The 16,259-nt window shown below is 39.7% G+C and overlaps 1 non-coding gene across 1 annotated transcript; it reads left to right on the top strand.

The window, feature by feature from the left end:
- The first annotated feature begins 785 nt into the window (after positions 1–785).
- On the top strand, positions 786–891 carry LOC113880244. The gene has a single exon (XR_003507700.1). It is a non-coding gene; the product is annotated as a U6 spliceosomal RNA (small nuclear RNA).
- Positions 892–16,259: the final 15,368 nt, after the last annotated feature.

The following is a 16,259-nucleotide window of genomic DNA, read 5'->3' as shown; positions in this document are numbered from 1 at the left end:
ACTCCAGTACTCTTGCCTGGAAAATCCCATGGGTGGAGGAGCCTGGTGGGCTGCAGTCAATGGGGTCACGAAGAGTCAGACACGTCTGAGCGACTTCACTTTCACTTTTCACTTCCATGCATTGGAGAAGGAAATGGCAACCCACCCCCAGTGTTCTTGCCTGGAGAATCCCAGGGACAAGGGGACCTGGTGGGTTGCCGTCTATGGGGTCACACAGAGTCGGACATGAGTGAAGCGACTTAGCAGCAGCAGCAGCAGCAACAGCATAGCCATAAAATAATTTAAAATATTAAAAAAAAGAAAAGTGGGGCAAGTAAAGGTAAAATCAAGAAAGAGAAGGATGAAGCCTCCTCCTGGCCACCTGGCTGACCCCTCGTCACCAACTCAGCAGCCACTCAGCATCAGCACTCGTTCAGTATCCCTGCTGTCTCCATGGTGATTTAATGTGATTCTAATGGATGTGACTAGTTCATGAATGCTTCCTGCAGCTGGGCACTGTTGTTGCTAACTCCATTTTCCAGATGAGAAAACAGTGCTTCTGAGATTGTTAACAACTTGTCCCAAATCACCGAGTTGCTAAAATTGTGGGATCAGGCCATTGAACCTAGGCTGTTTCAGGCCCAAGCGTGTATTCTTGGTGAGCAAAGTAAAAAATAAGATGGTGTTTAATGGAGGAGAACATGAACATGTATTGAGTACTTAATATATACCTGGCATGTGATCCTCACAACAGTCCTGCAAGGGAGGTATCATTCCCATTTCATAGATGAAGAAATTGAGGCTCAGTGCTCACTTTGGCAGCACATATACTTAAATTAGAATGATATAAAGAAGATTAGCATGGCCCTGCTCAAGGATGACATGCAAATTGGTGAAGCAGTTCACGTTTTTATGGCAGAAACCATCACAACATTGTAAAGCGATTTTCCTCCAATTAAAAAATAAAGTTTAAAAAGTATGAATAAAACAGGGAAATTTCTTTAAAAGTTGAGGCTCAGAGAGGTTAAGTAACTTATCTAAAGTTGCACTGCAAAGCCCTGGTCTGGGGCACTTCACCTCCTCTGTGTCTATGCTGAGAGTTTTGTACTTTCTCTCTGAAATAAATCCTGTTTGCTTGCTACCATGAAAAAGAAAAAGGCCAGGTCTCTCAGACTGCAAAGCCCATATTCTATTTGTTAAAAATATATATTGTTGTTTTGCTCCTAAATTTTATTTATTTATCATTATTTATTTGGCTTCTTCAGGTCTTCACTGTGGCATGTGGAATCTAGTTTCCTGACCAGGGATCAAACCCAGGCTCCCTACATTGGGACTAGTGTCTTAGCCACTGGACCACCAGGGAAGTCCCTCATATTCTTCCTTATTCTTTCTTCCAGATAGAATTCTCAGGAATTTCACTGATTGAACTAAGTAATTAAAAATCTCTCCCTTAGATATTTTTAGTTCTGCATATCCAAACCAAATGCCTAGTGTATTTGTCAGAATTTGAAAGAAGTCTATTAAAGACTGCTTGCAAGAAAACCACTGTATAAACTATATTTTATAAGTTCTTCTGTTTTAATTATTTAGGTTTTCTAAAGTTTGAATTAAAAAAAAGGAGACAGAAACCAGTTTTTAATGATTTAGAATTAGGATTCATGAATACACTGGATTCTTTCTTGGTACTGGGGGAAAGCAGAGAGTAAATGTGGTGGGAAACTATGAGGGTCCAGAGATTCAGACTTTAGCCTGGAAGAGACATTAAAGAGGTATTTCAGGGACTTTCCTGGTGGTCCAGTGGCTAAGACTCTGTGCTCCCAATGCAGTGGGTTCGATCCCTGGTGAGGGAACTAGATCCCACGTGCCACAAGGAAGATTGATCTTATGTGCTGCAACTAAGACCCGGTGCAGTGAAATAAATACTCAATAAATTAAATATTTAATAGAAACCTCAATTATTAAAAAAAAAAAAAAGATGCAATTCTAATTTATTTTAGAAATAGCTTGAGTGTCTGCTAGTCAACAGTAGAGCTAAGGCCAGAACCTGGGGTTTCCCAATTCTTAAACCACTGTTTTTTCTTAGACATGAACCATGAATTGCTTTAGAGAATACTCCTTTCTCCTCCTCTCTTAATCCAGATGGGGGGGGGGGGGAGTGAGAAAGCTTAAAGACTATTAGAAAACAATCAGGACATTAAGAATCAAGTTATCCTGGAAGGAGGTCAAGACGGTAACCACAGAGGCTGGAGTTAAGGGAAGGAGAACCAGGCAAGATAAGGTCTTAATCTAAAGCAATTGGAGTAAGCAGGCAAGCTTTTGTTACTTGTATTTAGCTGAATGCTGTGAACAGAAAGCTTTTTGAAATCCTTGGCTAAATCAAAACCTGGAAAGTGAGGACTTCTAACCTTCAAGAAAAAAAAAAACTGAGCGTGAGACAAAAAGGTATTTGTTTTTATATTTAACTTGGTAGGGAAAAGGAAAGAAAAAACAAGATGTCAGTTCAGCTGGGTCCCAATTCCAGCCCTGGGTAGCCCAAAGCCCACCCCTCTTGGTTTTCTTTTTAAGAATAGCATTTTTTCCCTCCCTTGGTCAAGTTCAGTGTGTAGGATCTTAGTTCCCTTACCAAGGATCAAACCTTCACCCCCTGGAAGCGTGAAGTCTTAACCACTGGACTGCCAGGGAAGTCCCGCCCTCCCCACCTTAGTTTTTGTAAATAGTCCTGAAGGGCTTTCTTGGTTTCTAGACTACTGAGATATTGCTTCCATGTGTAAATTGAGTCCAATTTCCTAAACAGATGGAAGTCAGGCTTTACATCCCAGTAATAGGGAACAAATTTGATTGGGAATGGCTGGGTTACCATCTAACACTGACATGTCATTTTCCCCTGCCCAGGCTCAGCTTCCCTCCATCTGGCTGGCTTTTCTTTCGTGGTCTTATTTCTTTCCTTTCTGCCCTCTGCCCCTACTCCCCTCTCCTTGCAGGAGCAGAAACAAGAAACTCTTCCTCTAATCTCCAGCCTGGCAGGTTTTCCCTCCCCTGGAGTCCAGGTGCCTGTAGCATTTGCTCCTCAGTGGCTTTCCCCCAAGGAGACAGCTCCCTCCTTCCTCTTCCCAAAAAGGAATCGTGGAGCCAGCTATTAAGATTTCAAACAATTATTTTTTTTCATGTCTTTACTCAACTTGGGAAAATCTCTGAAGTTTAAGGTGGCACCTGGATATCCTGTAGTGCTTGTATTTTTTCAAGACTTTGTTCTGTCTGGAATTTTATTATAATAACTAATGATGGGACTTCCATAATGGTCCAGTGATTAAGATTCTGAGCTTCCAATGCAGGGGGTCACAGGTTCAATCCCTGGTCAGGGAATTAAGATCCCACATGCCACATGGTGTGGCCAAAAAGCAAAGCAAACAAACAACCACTGCAACAAAAAACTAATGGGAATGAACATACCTTGATGTTTACATAATTTTAATAAATCATCTTCAAAATGATAAAGCATTAGTAATCAAATAGAGATTCACTCAGTCATATCCAACTCTTTTGGACCCCACAGACTGTAGCCCACGAGGCTCCTCTGTCCATAGGGTTTTCCCAGGTAAGAATATTGGAATGGGTTGTCATTTCCTCTCCCAGGGGAATCTTCCTGACTCAGGGATCAAACCTGTGTCTCCAGTATTGGCAGGTGGATTCTTTACCACTGAGCCACATGGGAAGGCTAGCTTCTATTAATGATTCACACCAAAAGGTGGTTCAATGAAGCAGCTATGATGAGGCAGTGCTAGAATTCAAAGGGGAATCAGGTACCCTTGAAACTCAAACCTAATAATAGTAGAAAACATCACCCACTCACAGCAATATATACAGATTTAAAACTGTTTCTTTGAGAATGTTTCTGTTTGGGGGGATAATTCTCTTATTTGAAGGCTCTAAGTAATGACAGGCAAACAGAGAAGATGCTTCAGTGACCTGATAGCCATGCCCTGGAGAGAGAGCTGAGAGAGGGGTCCCCAACCTCCGGGATCTAATACCTGATGATCTGAGGTGGAGCTGATGTAATAATAATATAAATAAAGTACACAATAAATGTAATGCACTTGAATCATCCTGAAACCATCCCCCCTTCTCCAAGTCATGGGAAAAATCCCCTTTCGTAAAACTGGTCCCTGGTGCCAAAAAGTTTGGGGATATTCAAAGGAACGTTCTTTGTCCTTCACACCCACGCTGTTTGTCTTCTAACTGCCCCATCTCACAAAGCTTTAACCTCCCCTAGCGTCACACGCCTCTTCCCACTTTGAGGGGCAGGGTGCACGCCAGTGCTCAGGCCTCAGGTCCTCCCTGGGCGCTGGTGATCTGTCCTTCTCATCCTGGCTCTGTAAGGCGCTCCCCTAAGTTTTCCCTGCTCCCCTGTTTCTCTAGTTCCTCCTGAATCTTCCTAGATAAACCTGTCTAAATGATGCAAGAACTTTCTATCTAATGAATCTGTGATTTTCTCCACTTTAATCACACCTGGGCTGTGTCTACCACACTCTCTCCACAGCTGCACTTGTCATTTCTGTTTTGTTTTCAGCTTTCTATTTTACACTGGAGCACAGCCGATTAACAATGTTGTGATGGCTTCAGGTGGACAGCAAAGGGACTCAGACGTATGTATTCATGTGTCCATTCTCCCCCAAACCCCTCTTCCATCCAAGCTGTCACATAACATTAAGCAGAGTTCCCTGTGCTTTACAGTAGGTCCTTCATTATCCATTTTATTGTCAGATTTTATTTACTCCTTACTTTCTTTATGTCCCCTAAATGAATTTCCTCAAAACCCAGTTCCTCTCTTCTCAGGCCCCATAGCTAGTATTTCATTTTCACAATCACCTTGCCTCATGTAGGGGTGTGGTGGGCGGGGTGGGAGGGGTGGGCAAACTGGCGCAGTGGAGGGAGGGGGCCTTAGCCACCTGCAGTCTGTGGCCTGAACAGCCACAAGGCTCCCCCAGTGGCAGAGTGGTAAAGACTCTGCCTGCCAAGGCAGGAGATGAGTAGACTTGGGTTCGATCCCTGGGTCTGAAAGATCACCTGGAGTAGGAAATGGCAACCCACTGCAGTATTCTTGCCTGGAACATTCCATGGAAAGGAGGAGCCTGGCAGGCTACAGTCCATGGGGTTGCAAAGAGTCAGACAAGACTGAGCATGCACGCATATCATAGACACCAATGTGGAGTCAAACATCCCAGCTCACTTTTGGAGGATTTAATTATGCCTTAATGCTCCTTATCATAATTAAGCAGAAATAGTGATTCTAATTAGCATATTTACAGAAACCACACAAGTATGCTTCCCTGGTGGCTCAGATGGTAAAGAACCCACCTGCAATGCAGGAGACCCAGGTTCGATACCTGGGTCAGAAGATCCCCTGAAGGAGGAAATGGCAAACCACTCCAGTATTCTTGCCTGGAGAATTCCATGGACAGAGAAGCCTGGCAGGCTACAGTCCACAGGGTCGCAAAGAGTCAGACATGACTGAGCAAATAACACACACAAGTAGGTCCATATAATCACACACTTCACCTACTCGTAGCTTAATGATGTTCCATCTGTGTTTACATTGCCCTGGTTTCCCTTTCAGCTTGAATGAGCACAACTTTTGAAGTCTTTAATTTATGACTGTTTTAACTTTAAGCAAGCCCTGCTAGAGGGTGACAGATGGTCAATGTCAAAAACCCAGAAAGAGGGTTTCTGTTTAGCCTTTGATTTTTGTTTTGTTTTTTAAGCCAGAGAAATGTCCGATTGTGCTCATAGTTTGTTCAGAGAAGGCAATGGCAACCCACTCCAGTGTTCTTGCCAGGAGAATCCCAGGGACAGGGGAGCCTGGTGGGCTGCTGTCTATGGGGTCGCACAGAGTCAGACACGACTGAAGAGACTTAGCAGCAGCAGCAACAGAAGGAGAAAATTATTTCTGTTCTCAAAACACTATAACAATAACAAAAGTAAAACAAAGAACATGGAACTAGTGATTAAGAATCTGCCTGCCAATGCAGGGGATACTGGGTCAATCCCTGGTCCAGGAAGATTCCACATGCCCATGTGCCACAACCACTGAGCCAGAGCTCTAGAGTCTGTGCTCTGCAACAAGAGAAGCCATTGCAATAAGAATTCTGAGCATGGAAGGTAAAGAATAGCCCCTGTTCACTGCAACTACAGAATGCCCAAGGGCAGTAATGAAGACCCTTTGTAACCAGAAATTAATAAATAAATCCTTTAAAAAAGTCATTATCATCATCACCATGATGGCACTGATAATGGTGGCAGTGATTATAGCAGCCACCAACCCAGAGGTACTTGTATGTGCCAGGCACTGTCTCAGGAAGTATTCCTACCTTATTATTTTTTGAGGGGGGTTATACAGTGAGGCATGTGGGATCTTAGTCCCCCCTACCAGGGATCGAACCTGCACCGCTTACATTGGAAGCACAGAGTCTTAACCATTGGACGACCAGGAAAGTCCCGTTCCTACATTACTTTATTTAGCCTTCATAATAACTTTAAAAGGTAATCGTAACTGTTTCCATTTTACAGAAGAGAAAACTGAAGGTAGGATAAACTGATAAATTTTTCCACCACTACTGTGAAGACATAAGCAGTAAGACCCAGGGTCAGAATTTGAATCCGGGACTCTCCAGCTTCAGGCCACACAGTAAGCTTCTCTATCCTGTGTCGCCACCTCTCCTACCATATTATTATACAGTTATTCCACAACTGCAGTTAGTTTGTTCATAACAATATACGTTCTTAAAAAGAGTACCCTGTTCTACCTATCTAAAACACAGAGACAATTTCCATTATGTAGGGGTAAACTATAGATTTTATCAATTATCAAAACTTCAGCCATTCCTAAAGAATTGGGAAATGAAAGTCTTTTTTTTTTTTTGGAAAGTCTATTTTTTAATTGCCCAAAATGAAAGTCTTGTTTTTTTGTATATAAAATTCATAAGAGTTTTTATGTGGTTGTAGCCTAAGGGAAGAGATACTGCTATGTTGAGAAACCATTAAAGGTTTAATTTATTTTTTTCTTTAAGAGATTAGGGAAGCTTTGCTCAGTAAATTGGTTTGCTTAAATTGTTTGTGAAAATTTAAAAATTCCCCAAGTTCCTCCAAGCAGAATCAGTTAGTTTATTATCCTTGTTTCAAACGCTCTTTCTTTGTGCATATTTCTCTTACAGGATAGACTTCGTATTCAGTGTGGTAACTATTTGTTTGTGTCCTGGGCCATAGACTAGGCTCCCAGAAAGTGGGGTTAAGACCATTGTACCCTTAGCAGCTAGCACATAACAGTATTTAATATATATTTACTGATTTAGTGAGTGATTGTAAGTAGTAGAGTAAGAAGACATTTTACTTTTATATAATCGATGGCTCATTACTAGATTAGTGTTCAGTGTTTTGTGTGAATCCTGGCAACCCACTCCAGTACTCTTGCCTGGAGAATCCCCATGGACAGAGGAGCCTGGTGAGCTACAGGCCATGGGGCTGAAAAGAGTTGGACACGACTGAGCAACTAAGCACAGCACAGTGTGGATCTCACTTAAAATGGACATTCAAGGAATTCCCTGGTCGTCCAGTGCTGAGGACTCCACACTTTCACTGCCAAGAGCAGGAGTTCAATCCCTGGTCAGGGAACTAAGAGCCCAAGTCACACGGGGTGGCCAAAAAAATAAAATAAATAAAATAAGATGGACATTCATTTCATTTCTCTGAGTTTATATCAAATGAAATCTATTTTTGCTGGAAGAGGTCTTGTTTAACACCACTGGTAATAAAGAATACATGATAATAAAAAAGCATTTTCAGGGGAGAAAATTTAGGCATGAATGCTCGTAACTATATACATAAATAAACATAATTAATTCTGAAAAGTACAAAATATTTGACCCATTAACAGAATAGATAATAATGAAAACTGATGACTTTTCTGTTAAGTAAACAAAAACTTTGTTCCCTTTACCCAAAGCCATTTGAGACTTTTTTAAATGGCAAATGATGAAAAAATGGTAAATGTTTTTGTTTGCATATATTGAAATAACCAGACATCTTTTCTCTTTTATTCTGTGAATTACATGGACTGATTTTTTAATATTATGCCAACCTTACTCTCCTTGGATACATCCCACTTGGTCATAATGTATTATTCCTTTTTTATATCTTACCAGGTTTAATTTGCCAATTTTTTCTTTAATAGAAAAACTGAAATTTACTGTAACAAACTACTCCCTAAAGAAATGAAATACTAAGTAACAATGTGGCAATTTTCTTGTATCAGAACTATTCATTATCTTAAAATATGTGTATGTTAGTTGTTTAGTCATGTCCAAATCTTTATGATCCTGCGGACTGTAGCCCACCGAGCTCCTCCAACCATGGGGATTCTCCAAGCAAGAATACTGGAGTGGGTGGCCATTCCCTTCTCCAGGGGATCCTCCCAACCCAGGGAGCAAACCTGCATCTCCTGCATTGCAGGTGGATTCCTTACCATCTGAGCCACCAAGGAAATGCATAAATAGTTTCTGGAAAAAGAGTTATTGTTGAAGACCAAGTATTAAAATCAGTATTACATACAATACTCAAAACCTTTTTTCATTCTACAACCTGGTTGATCACTTTTCTCTCCTCTGTCCCAGAACAGCCCACACATCAGCTATTGAAGCCTTTCCCTGGCTATGAGTGACGTTGAATGAGAGTTAAGGCAAGCCTTGTGATAAAAGGAGTCATAGCTATTGTAATTTTAAAAATAACTCTTCCTGGCTATTATAATGGCATTGAAACATGTATAATATCATGTATGAAACGAGTCGCCAGTCCAGGTTCAATGCACGATACTGGATGCTTGGGGCTGGTGCACTGGGACGACCCAGAGGGAGGGTATGGGGAGGGAGGAGGGAGGAGGGTTCAGGATGGGGAACACAGGTATACCTGTGGCAGATTCATTTTGATATCTGGCAAAACTAATACAATATTGTAAAGTTTAAAAATAAAATAAAATTTAAAAAAATAAAAAATAAAATAACTCTTCCACCACTGCACTTTACATTTTTCTTTTTAAAAGAAGTTCTCATGAAGAACAACCATCATTGAAATCAGAAAGACTGCTTTCATCTTTTTATCTGTTTTTATAAAAAACAGAAAGACTGTTTTTTATAATTACAGAAAGACTGTAATTATAACAATATTAATTATGCAGTTTATTACTTTATTAAATGTAGAGTTTCTACTTCAAGTAATGAAATGTAAATCAGCATGTTAAGAGCCAACTATTCATATTTCAAAAGGATTCTCCAATTCAAAAAGGACTCACTGCAGCTTTTCTATTAAAAAAAAATCCCCATGGTTTTAAAAATAATTTTAAAATTGTAATTTACACATAATTTTCAGGAACTGTTCTATTATACAAAATGATGCACAACTCTGCATGTATATAGATCATGCCATAAAGAAAAAGCTCATAAAAATTTCCCATAAGTTATCTAATTAACTGTGACTATAATAATGAACATAAACATTGGTTGCAATGCATAGAAAACCACTAGAAAAATTTATGCTCATACTATTTACTGTTTACAATTCTATGTAAGGACTTTACATTGCTAGTTTCTAAAGTGAAAAGAACTGTAATATGCCCATTATGCCATTTCCTAATTACTAATTTTTTGCAAACTTTTCCTTATTAATGATAGAAACATAAACTTCAGTTTGCCTGGTAGAATCACAGAAAATTTGAATTAGTTAAATAAAATTTGATGACCCATAGGTAATAAATACTGCACATTACCCACAGAATCCCAGTGTCAGAATTGTGTACTCTAGGCGTCAGAGACACAGAAATCCAGGAATCTGGAGAGAATGAGGAGCTCCAAGTCATAACCTGGGTGGAACTGTGGTTTGTGAGTGTCAGATGACTTTCAACTAAAATAGATATCTTGAAAAGAGCTGTTAAGTTCTTAGAACAAGGGAATTTTGAAGTCATGGTATATTTCTTTTGAACCAATGGCCTTCTCCAACTTAGTTCTAGAATTTCTAAGTAGCTGATGTTAGTAATTCTTCTTTTCCCAAATTTACCTTGGGCTTGGTAACATGGAGTTCTTTCACCATTTAAATATAATGCTTCTTCCATACACCCTGCTCATAGGGAGTTGGGGAGACATTGATATACCAGTTAAACCGTAAACATTTTAGCATCCAGAGCTGATCCAGTTCAGTTAAATTCTTCCAATGCCAGCTCACCCTGGAAAAACAATGTTAAAAAACTATTCAGTTTACATGTCCACTTTCTCTAGGTTTTGAGCCGTCACCCTGGTACTGAGAGAACTTCTTTATTTTTTTTCTGGAGTGGGTTGCCATGCCCTCCTCCAAGGGATCTTCCTGACCCAGGGATCAAACCCACTTCTCTGCACTGCAGGCAGGTTCTTTACCACTGAGCTACTGGGGAAGTGGATTCATGGATTCATTCATGAATGAATCAGAGCAAACATAATTTTAACTTGATAAACCAGGCCTGGAATTCACAAGTAGTTTCTTTTTGGTCCTTTTCGTCCAAATCACAACCAAGTTACCTCTTACCTGAAGTGCTTCCTAACCAGGCAGGAAGATTTTTTTTTTTAATTGGAGGATAATTACAACATTATGATGGTTTTGCCATACATTGGCCATAGGTATACATGTGTCCCCTCCAACATGAACACCACTTCCACCTCCCTCCCCATCCCATCCCTCCAGGTTCTCACAGAGCACTGGATTTGGGTACCCCTTTTTCTTTTCTTTTCTTTTTTAATGTTAATTCAGACAGAATCCAAGTCAACTAATATTTATCGAGTGCCTATTAACCATCCTCATCACAACCTGAAGGGTAGTATAATTAATATTCTCCCCTTGCAAATGGGGAAACTAAGCTTCAGATAAGACTTTGGAACTTCCTAAAGATCTCTGGCTATGCCAAAGCCTTTGACTGTGTGGATCACAACAAACTGTGGAAAATTCTGAAAGAGATGGGAATACCAGACCACCTGACCTGCCTCTTGAGAAACCTGTATGCAGGTCAGGAAGCAACAGTTAGAACTGGACATGGAAAAACAGACTGGTTCCAAATAGGAAAAGGAGTACATCAAGGCTGTATATTGTCACCCAGCTTATTAACTTATATGCAGAGTACATCATGAGAAATGCTGGGCTGGAGAAAGCACAAGCTGGAATCAAGATTGCTGGGAGAAATATCAATAACCTCAGATATGCAGGTGACATCATCCTTATGGCAGAAAGTCAAGAAGAACTAAAGAGCCTCTTGATGAAAGAGGAGAGTGAAAAAGTTGGCTTAAAGCTCAACATTCAGAAAACTAAGATCATGGCATCTGGTCCCATCACTTCATGGCAAAATAGATGGAGAAACAGTGGAAACAGTGGCTGACTATTTTTCTGGACTCCAAAATCACTGCAGATGATAATTGAAGCCATGAAATTAAAAGATGCTTACTCCTTCGAAGGAAAGTTATGACCAACTTAGACAGCATATTAAAAAGAAGAGACGTTACTTTGCCAACAAAGGTCCGTCTAGCCAAGGCTATGGTTTCTCCAGTAGTCATGTATGGATGTGAGAGTTGGACTATAAAGAAAGCTGAGCACCGAAGAATTGATGCTTTTGAACTGTGGTGTTTGAGAAGACTCTTAAAAGTCCCTTGGACAGTGAGGAGATCCAACCAGTCCATCCTACAGGAGATCAGTCCTGGGTGTTTATTGGAGGGACAGATGTTGAAGCTGAAACTCCATTACTTTGGCCACCTGATGCGAAGAGCTGACTCATTTGAAAAGACCCTGATGTTGTGAAAGATTGAAGGCAGGAGGAGAAGGGGACAACAGAGGATGAGATGGTTGGATGGCATCACCAACTCAATGGACGCGAGTTTGGGTAAACTCCGGGAGTTGGTGATGGACAGGGAGGCCTGGTGTGCTGCGATTCATGGGGTCACAAAGAGTCAGACACGACTGAGTGACTGAACTGAACTGAACTGAAGGATCTCTGGGAGTCTGCATATGAACATTGTATGAAGGCTACAGAAACTCCAGTTGGCACACTGCTTGTTTTTCATGATATGCTTCTGTTTTCCCTCCATTCTTATGATTTAACTAAATATATAAAGGGAACACAATGACTAATACTATATTGGTGTGTCCTAAATAGCCTTTAAGATTCAATAAAGCATTATTTGTCCTGAGGACTTCCCTGGTGGTCTAGTGGCTAAGATTCTATGCTTTCAGGGCAGGGGGCCAGGGTTTGATCCCTAGTTAGGGAACTGGATTCCACATGCTGCAACTGACATCTGGTGTTGCCAAATTAGTGCATTTTTTAAAAAGTATTCTGTACATTCCATTTTCATAGCATTATGTTCAATCCTACATAGCCAGCAAATGGTGGAGGTGACCCTATTATGTGTAGTAGTTTTTAAAATAATTTATTCCAGGTTTTAAATAAGTCTTAGTAGAAACTAGAGTCAAGTCCATATATAACGTTGAGACTAGGCATTCCATGTCTCTTACCATGAATTGCAGAGATGATAGCTAATCTTCACATTCATTTCATCCTTGGAAAACTGGCCTCTTTTTCAAGGTTAACTCAATAATAAATAATGTTTGAGTGCCCCCAAAAGGAGCAGAACACTCTGTAATGAAACTCGCTACCCATCCATCTGTTTATCTATCTCTCTTCCTCCTTTTTCCATCCATTGTGTACGGTGTTTCAAAGTTACCCAAACTCGCGTCCATTGAGTTGGTGATGCCATCCAACCATCTCATCCTCTGTTGTCCCCTTCTCCTCCTGCCTTCGATCTTTCCCAACATCAGGGTCTTTTCAAATGAGTTAGCTCTTCGCATCAGGTGGCCAGTGTGTTACATCCAGGATTATTTTATGGGCTGAAGGTAAGACATGTAGGGGAGAGGGAAGCAGAAGGGGGGCACAATTAGGAGAAACAGTAGGTTCAGGATCTAGATGGAGGAAAAGGCTTAGAGGATCTTATACAACACTGCAGGCAGAAACAGAGATCACAACCACTTTGTGCAACCCAGAATGAAACTGCACTGCCCTTAATCCTCATATGGTTAGTTAATTCAATCAAGATGTGGGGTTTGGGAGGGAGGTGATGGGGAAAAAGTTTTTCTCAACTCTCATCCTTTTCCTCTTTTGACTTAGATAGGGTTTAGACCTGGGTAGTTAAGTTGGGGTCCCCCCCCTGCACTGGGGATAGATAAAATTTTGCTTTGTTTTTGATTTTTGCTGCTTTTTGTTTGTTTAAAACTAAACAGGAATGAGGAAAGTTGAGGGTAGAGAAGCTCTTTCAAAACTGTAAGACAACTCCCACCACATTTTTAAACAGCTCAAAGCTCATCTTGGTGCAATGACTTTATTGTTTACTTTAAATCTAGCTAAAGAACAATTGCCTCACAGTCAGTTCTGGGAAATTAAATACAATGGTGAAATCTACCAAGATTGACATATGGTATACATAGATGATAAGATTATCTATTTCGTATCACATCTCCCTGGAATGATAACATTCTCATTGTGAAAAACATGAAAATTCTGAGAAACCTGAAGAAAAACAATACCCAGAACCCTGTCAATCAGAGATGACCAAACATTATCAACAAGCTGGTAGAGTTATTTTCCTTTCTGTTTTTCAGGTATATATGAAAGCAAAATTGGGAAACTGCATGCAATTTAAAATCATGCTTTCTAAAAAAAATAAAAAATAAAAAAAATAAAATCATGCTTTCTTCATTTTACACATAATAAGCATCTCTGTTCTTCCAAAACATGTTTTCTAATGACTGCCTAATAATTCTTTATATGGCGGAGTGATACTCTATTACTGGGCATTTAAAACACTATGTTTTTTAAAAAACAAATTGTTGCAATTTTAGAATAATATGTGTACATCAATACTAAATTCAAAGATACCAAGGGGCACACTGTAAAAAAAGTAAAAAAAAAAAAAAGCCTCTATCATCCTTGTCATCTAGCCACTCATTTCCCTCTGTGAATGTAACCATTGTTACTGGCTTCTTGTGTGCCATTCCAGAAGAGCAACAAATATGGATACATTATTTTATTCTTCCAAAGTGGTAGGATAATTCTGCACCTTTGTTGTTTTATTGATGATATATTGAGGAGATAGTTGCAACCAGTCTGCTATTAGCAGACATTTCCATTGTTTCCAACCTTTTGCTACTACAAACAATGATGCAATATTCTTATATAGACAGACATTTTGCATGTGTTGAAGTATACCCATCAGACAAACTCCAAGAAGTGGAACTACTGGCCAAAGGTAATCTTGTGTGTGGTTTTTTTTTTTTTTTATTAAAAAGATTTTTAAAGTTTTTAGCCATGTCTCATGGCTTGCAGGATCTCAGTTCCCTGACCAGGGATCAAACTCACACCCTTGGTAGTGAAAGCCACTGGATCGCCAGGGAATGTCCAGGAATCTTTATTTTAAAATTGAGTACTACCAAATTGCTCTCCTTGGTGTTTGCATCAATTTATCTATGAAGGTGCAACATATGAAGGTGCTTGTTTCCCCACATCCTTAACAATATAAAATGTTATCATCAAAAAAGAAACTGAAAGAAGAAAAAAAGAAACTCAATCCATATGAGTCACAAACGATGGCATGAAAAGGAGGCTAAGCATTTTATCTATTTTAGAAACATCTGCTTTTCTTTCTGTGAGCTATTTGTTCACTTCCTTTGCTCATTTATCTGCTAGGCTTTACTTTTTTTTTTTCTTCTTAATGTAGATTTATAGTCGTTCTTTAAAAAATAAGAAAATTACCCCTTTGCTGGAAATATGTTTTTCCCCTGTTCATTTTAATTTTGGGGGGCCACACTGCAGCAGCTTGTGGGTTCATAGTCTCTGGGCCAGGGGCTGAACCTGAGCCCTCATCAGTGAAAGCACTGAGTCCTAACCACTCCCAGGGAGCTCCCTCCTGTTTACTGTCTGTATTTATTTACAGTTTTCTTCTCGATGGAGAAAATTTTAACTTTTATAATCACAACTGAAAATCTTGCTTTCTTTATTTATAAAGCATATATAATACATATACCAAATATACAAAATAAATAAAGGTTTTAAGTTATACATTTTATTTTGAGGCTCTGAATATTATAGATTACTCACAAAGTTTTCCTTCCCTAGATTTCCTTTAATTACACTTTTTTCCTCTTTAGTCATGCCTGGTGGCTTACAGGATCTTAGTTCCCCAAACAGGGATTGAACTTCTGCTCTCAGCAATGAAAGAGCAGAGACTTAACCACTGGACCAGGGAATTCCCTCCTTTGAGTAGGGAATGGTTTTCCATAATTTCATGTCAATCTTTTATCCTTCTAGAATTTTTTTCCAGATACTGCCCAATTGTCCCAGCACCAATTATTAAATGTCATCTATCTTACTGCATTCATTTTCTTAATTTTTTTTCATTTTCTTAATTTTAAAAACTAAAGTTACCATGTGAATGCACAGTAACAGGGAATTTCTGGTCTTTCTAGACTATGAAAAGAAATCAACAAAATGACTATCAATTTTATATCTTAAAAAATATGCTTGAATACACCATGAAATTATTTGTAAGAAAATAATGGTCAGATGCTTTTCCAACCTGTGAGCACATTTGCCCACTCTGAACTCCTTTAGTCTCACATGCTTCTGTATTTATCACATTAGCACCTTATTTCATGCTTTTCTATTTATGAATGGCCTGCACTCTACACTCTCAGTTTTACTATGGTCCTCTGCTCTGCAATATAAGACTATTCTGATGATGAACCATTATATACATGTGTATATATTTGCCCAACTGGCTAATACTATTTTACGGACACTTAGCGATGGCTTACTTTTTCTCCCCTTTGAGCACTAAGTACACAGCCAGACACAAAGAGATGGGGCCAATCCAAACTGTGCAAATGAAACGTGGTTAGCGTCTTGTTGGTGCTCGGTTTTGTATGTGTGCTTTCTTTTTCCCTCAAGGTTCAGTGTTTTCTAGGCTGTCTTTACAAAACACCGAACCCTGCTTCTTTATCTGTGCCTGTGCACAGCGACAAAGGTTTTGGGGGTCCAGGAAAGAAATGATGTATAAAGATAACACCTTTGGGAGCTTGGTAGTAAAATCCAGAGCTTCTGCTGGAATTTTCTGCTGAAGCTTTCAACAGCAGAACTTTTGCTGTGATAGGGAGCAGCATTCTAACAGGACTGTCAG

The sequence above is a fragment of the Bos indicus x Bos taurus genome, chromosome 21, assembly GCF_003369695.1.
Source record: "Bos indicus x Bos taurus breed Angus x Brahman F1 hybrid chromosome 21, Bos_hybrid_MaternalHap_v2.0, whole genome shotgun sequence".
NCBI classification, from domain to species: domain Eukaryota; kingdom Metazoa; phylum Chordata; class Mammalia; order Artiodactyla; family Bovidae; genus Bos; species Bos indicus x Bos taurus.
The sequence above is the reverse complement of the archived record's forward strand: the minus strand, read 5'-3'. Positions and strand labels throughout refer to the sequence as shown.